The following is a 5,987-nucleotide window of genomic DNA, read 5'->3' as shown; positions in this document are numbered from 1 at the left end:
GGCCCGCAGAGTGAGCGATGGAGCGTTTCTTATTTTGCATTTTGTTGGCCGTGTGGCCTAGGCTAGACTTAGGGCATGAACATGTCATTTGTATTTATTAGTAGCTTCATTAGCATCTTGTTCATGCCATTTTGCCTAAGTCTAGTAGTGATGTATTTGGTTATGTTGTCTTTTAATTAAGTTGAAATTTTAGAAGAATGTAATTTGAAGTTTTAGTTTCAAGTTGTAATTTGTAAAGCCATATTGTAATAGTATTGATGCATGTCTAACTATGATGGAAGGGCCTTAGGCTTATCTTAGGTTATGATAATATGTATGATGGAAATATGCATGAAAAAGGTGTTAGTGATTGCAACTACTTAAGAATGATTAATATGGACTCTATGTTTAATAACTATAAACTGGATTGGGTTGTAAGTGCCCCAAGGCGTTGTTGGTCCTTGTGTGTGCCACCCATTGGATTATTACTGTATTATCATGTGTTTATTAGGTACATTGAGGTTTTAAATGATCTTTTACAAATTTGGGATTATTGGAAAAACAAAGGAAACTCTGGCGAATTTTCTGTAGAATTGGCAGATTTTAGGCGAACTTCGGAAGAGCATATCTCCCTCTATAGAGGTCCCCTAGGGACGTGCCATACGTCATTTTGAAGGTTGAGATGTCCTCTACCTTGTGTCAAAATTTGAGGAAATTCTGGGTTGATCTTCGGCCTGAAATAAATAGAGAAACACGGACTGCCCATGTGCCCCTGCACCTGAGGCAGATTCTGGACCGGATTTGGGAAATTAATTCCCGCTTCGTTTCTCCGTCAAATTAAGCGTGTGATATATCAAAATGAAGTTTGAGATGTCTAGTTTGTAGGATAAAAATTTGAGAGCAAATGGTTGAGTCGATTGTGTGCAGTAATTCGGGCAAAGTGAGTGGTTTGGGCTGTTTCTGGGGTTGTTTGGGCTAATTGCTTATCCAACTTCAAACGGCGATAACCGGAGCAAATGAGCTCCGAATTGAGCGTATTTTAGCTTGTTAAAAAGGGAATTAAGTAACACAAAGATATAATCTGAGAAGTAGGGTTGGTTGCGATCTGTTTGGTCGCAGAAAAACTTAGAGTGTAACATATTCGAATTGGTGTAAAACGTAAAGTTGGAAATTGGCTAAGTGAGTTTATGGGAACTCCTTAGTAACTTATAATAAGTAACGTAAGTGATAAAAATAGTTTAAATAAGTCTTCCGCAAGAGTTTATGGTTACGGTCACAGCTTTTAATTATTACGCCTTTTTATGTTTTAAATGCTCGCGTAATAATCGGAAAAAAATTTATTCGCGTTTCATAAATGAACTGCTGTGATTGTAACTGCGCTTAATATCATAATTAATGTTAACAATACCGGTACGTAACGGGCTGTTACATTTTATGGTATCAGAGCAGTTTTGTTAGGGAACTCTGATAATGAATATATAGTTGTGTTGTGTGTTGCATAGTTGTATGTAGATTCTTATCGATTACTGCATATGTGATTCCTTAGTGTGGGTCTGATCAACCCATTCCTTTGTGTTACATGCGTAGTCATCGTAAGAAGCCTGCGTGGCAACCTTGGAACACCAAATGTAAGTCCTTAGCCTGATGTTGTGGATGCAGTGTTGACTGCTCCATGGACAAGAGATGGCAGTAAGTAAAATATGAATATGATAGGACTTCAGGGAAACATACTTAAATGTTTTGTCTGACCTTGTAGATGAAATTTATAAAGCTGGATTGTAAGTGAAAGTTGTAAACAAATCTATGATATGTACGGTATTGCATGGATGAACCTTGTAGTACCATGAATAATAAAGATATATAATTGAGATGAGTCCATAGTATGGAAAAGGTATTGGTGAAGCTTCCAAGTATATGTGTTGTATAGTAAAAACAATTATGTCCAGGTGGACGTGGTGGAGGGACTTCATCAAGGTGGAAGATTAGAACCTGTTGGGTTATTGAAAATGATGAACAGATATGCTTAGGCATGAGTTTGAATATTTTATGTTGACTAGAAGTTATAAGTCCTTGATGGATGATGTACACTTAAACAAATTGAGATGGTTCATGCAGAGAAATAAATAGAATAATTGATGATTAATCCTATGGGATTTGACCACTTGAAATTATAATGTTGGTCAATTGTTAAATTGAGATGTATCGAAATATGGGATTTAAATCCATAAGGAGGTAGTATTGATTAAGCATAGGGGAGATGAATTAATTATGTATTATATGTATAAGGAAGAAGTTGATAGAATCGCCATGGATGGCATTGAACAAGGTTCATTGAGAGTATGATTGTCCGTAACGGAATATGGTCTAGCTTGACAGACATGCCATAAAGGAAACAAATGTGATTATATGTGTGCGTTAATGTGTGGAATTCTCCTTGGAAATGGCTACTTTGTAGAGGTTCAGGTGTTATGAAGCATAAGAGGATTGATCCATGATGGAGGTCTCATGGAGATCTCAAAGAATGAATATCGTAAATTGAAATGGCCTAATTACTAGTGGATGTTGTAATGCATTGTGAATAATACCTAATGGCCTGATGGCCAGTATACCTACTCTGATAAATAAACGGATGATGATCCAGTGATGGCCTAAGTGGCAGTATACATATATATGTATGTACACCTTGTGACGGCCTGAGCGCCTAATTATCTGTGTTGAGGTAAATTATTAAATTTTTTGTAAAAGGACAATGAGGCTGAATGAAATCCCCGATGATGGGAAGTATCTGAAGAGATTGTATGATTAGAGAATGAGCTAATGTACAACCTGATGGGAAATCATGTGATTAGTGTATGAACTAAGTTACAATAAAGTGTGGAATTATGTGTTTAGCAAAAGAGCTAATGTGTAATGTCAAAACAAAAATGATAAGATTAGTTAATGAGTTGAGGTATAAGTGTTAATGCAAGGATTGATATAATTTTCCAGTGCACGGATTGAGGTGAAATTAGTCTTTTGTGATAGGACGAATATGTTTAGAAGATCCCTGTGTGATGGGAAGTATATGTGAGATGTGTACAGAACTTTGAGAAAATTCTTGATTCACGGAATAGAGATTATGTTATGAACTATGCCAAGTGAATAGTCAAAGTAAAAGAGAAAACAATCTGTGAGAAGAATAAGCAAGGAAGAGATAATGGACTATGGATTTGAACAATAACATGACAGAAGGAACTATTGAGAGTTAAGAAATGTGTATGAAATTACGAAGAGAATGTGAATTATTATAATAGTGACTTACATGTAAACTATCTGTGAGAAGAATGAAATGAGAGAGTAAAATGAATTGACTTATATATATAACAGGTGTATATTATACCATTATTACTATGGTTATGGGGATAGCCCCATGTGAATATACCAAAGATATTTTGCTGTTATATACAGAGTGATACAGACACCAAATGGACTGGGTCCATGTGTGATCTGGAGTGTACGGAGTACCAGTTTTGCCGTTATATACGGATATGTTATAAGTATGAACTCCCCTGTGTACTGGGTACACGTTTGCTGTTGTATACAGATGTGATGTAAATATGAACTCCTCTATGCACTAGGTGCACGTTATGAGACTTGATATTACCATCTCTGTGCGGCTTATGTGCCCGAAGTGTGTAGCCATCTCCGTGCGGATTATGTTCCCGGAGACTATTATTATGTTATACGAGTAATATGAGATGAGGAAGTATCCCGCAGTGATGAGACTGCTATTATAGTTGAATTGATCTACATAAGTGCACAAATAAGAAACGTTGGGAATACTAATAGAACACAGTCAGCAGGTGGTAGGTTATCATTACTGCATGGATTATATGGGTGGATTCTCTGATCGGTGGGTCATTACATCTGGGGCCCTGAGGACAGCAAGAGCTCGAGCGGTTAAAACCTGTGAATGTTGTTACCCACTGTATTGAGAGAGTTCTTCCATGTGATTAACGCAAAATATGAGGTCAGATATTTGTAAATGGACAATAGTATGTCAGAATTGGATACAAGAGGTGAGGCATAGTGTGTAAATTTTTTTGAAGTGTGATAGTGAAACACTATTATGGGTGTAAAGTAAGTTTGATGAAATAATTTCGGCTCCAAGTGAGGTAGTAAATTTGTTGGAATTCTCGTCTTATGATGAAAGAGATAATAACGAGATTGATGTTGACAGATTGAGTGAGTGTCCTTCTAGGAAGGCTGGTAATGATCAAGAGTTCAGGTTAAAACGGTGAATTATTAGCCCTTATAGAAGGTAAATTGTCATGGAATCAAGCGCGAATGTGTAATAATAGTTAGAAACTGGAATTGCGATCGGTTGCCTAAAAGTTGATAGCTTGGTTGTACTGATAGAGTGGATTGAGGAGTGTTATATATAATCGCATATGCCACTTATGGTGGAAAGTGTGTGGAAAATGCACAATGATAATATTGTTTTGGTTAAGTATTAATGAGGTATGACTGAGTGTTTGTGGTAGCTTTGAATATTCTGAGAGATTGAGATACCAATCGGTGGGGAATTGTATAAGTAGTGGCAATGATGGATTTAGTTTTATGTGACTTGATAATTAAGTTTCAAAGATTCCTATAGAACGAGACTTGCATGTGAGAGACATGGCATTTTAAGGGTCCATCAGTTAGTAGTGAAATGGCTTGGTGTGGTTGATTGATTCGAACAACCAAGATGATTGGTGAAAGTTGGTGAAAACTGTAAGGTGATGTTATATTGAGTTTGACATTCAGGATTAAATGACGATGATTACGAAAAAGTGGTATAAATAAGTTGAACATATGGTTAAGTTGCAACGTCGGAGTGGAATAAAAGTTGAAAATAGTTAGTGGGAGAAAATATTAAGCATGAGGCCTTGATGTGGAGGTCATTGATGAGTGTTGTGTTTAGACTGTGAGAGGTCTAAGTATGGAGTTGAGCTGGTTGAGTTGGTAAAGTTGAGATGGTTAAGCTAATAAAGAGTTTAACAATGAGTGTAAATTATGAATATGAATTTGTAGGTGGAAAAATTTCATGAGTATTTGTGGTCGAAAGGCCTTATAGGGCTAATCGAAAATATAAACTAGTATGGGTATTGCTAGTTTCGTATCACAAAGAGAAAGATATAGTTGTGAGTACCTAAAAAGAGATGAAGACACGTGACAAATTAAAATAAAGTATATGAGTATAGAATTTAATGTGAGTCGTAATTGTAGGACACGACAAAGTGCCTTTGAAACTAGAAAGTATGTGCTTGGGTGAAAGCCAAGAAAACAACGAAATGATAAGAGTAGTAACAGTAATAGAAAGAAATGGTTGTTGGGGTATTGTGAAAACAGTGAGGACAGCGAAAAGAGTTAAGTACTAAAGAACATGTGAGTTGGAAATACTCCAGGAATAACTAGTGAATGTGCATGAGAGCGGTTAGAGCCTAGTATGAAAACGATTAGGTGCTTTTGAGAACGACCATGGGTCAGAAGGATGGATAAAGATGAGAATGAGGTAAATTGATACCGACAAATCCGTAATATGGTTATATTATTACCTACAAATCAGCGAAAGAGAAACGGTAAACCAGAGGAAGTTTAAAGTATTGGGAATTAAAATGTCACAGAACCATGGGAGACGAGTAATTATGAAGGATCAAAGGATAATGAGTATCATAAAAAGGAGATCATGCTTGTGATAAAAGTAATATGGTAAAGATACACACTTGAGGATGCTACTTGGGAGCGGGAGGATGAGATTCTCCGGCTGTGTCCTGAGTTAGCGGGTGAGTATGATTTAATTTTGCGGACAAAATTCTAAAAAGTTGGGGTGAATATAACACCTCACAATTTTAAATCAAGTAATTAAAATATTAAGTGAGCAATCAAGTGATGGATTAGTGAAAATCCAAAAGATTAGGCCAAAATACAAAGAAAGGGCAAAACGGTAATTAGCCAACACGCAACCCTAGGAAGATAAAATTGAG

The sequence above is a fragment of the Gastrolobium bilobum genome, unplaced genomic scaffold (genome assembly GCF_033153095.1).
Source record: "Gastrolobium bilobum isolate Gb01-03AN ecotype WA unplaced genomic scaffold, APGP_CSIRO_Gbil_v1 utg15086, whole genome shotgun sequence".
Lineage (NCBI taxonomy): Eukaryota > Viridiplantae > Streptophyta > Magnoliopsida > Fabales > Fabaceae > Gastrolobium > Gastrolobium bilobum.
The sequence above is the reverse complement of the archived record's forward strand: the minus strand, read 5'-3'. Positions refer to the sequence as shown.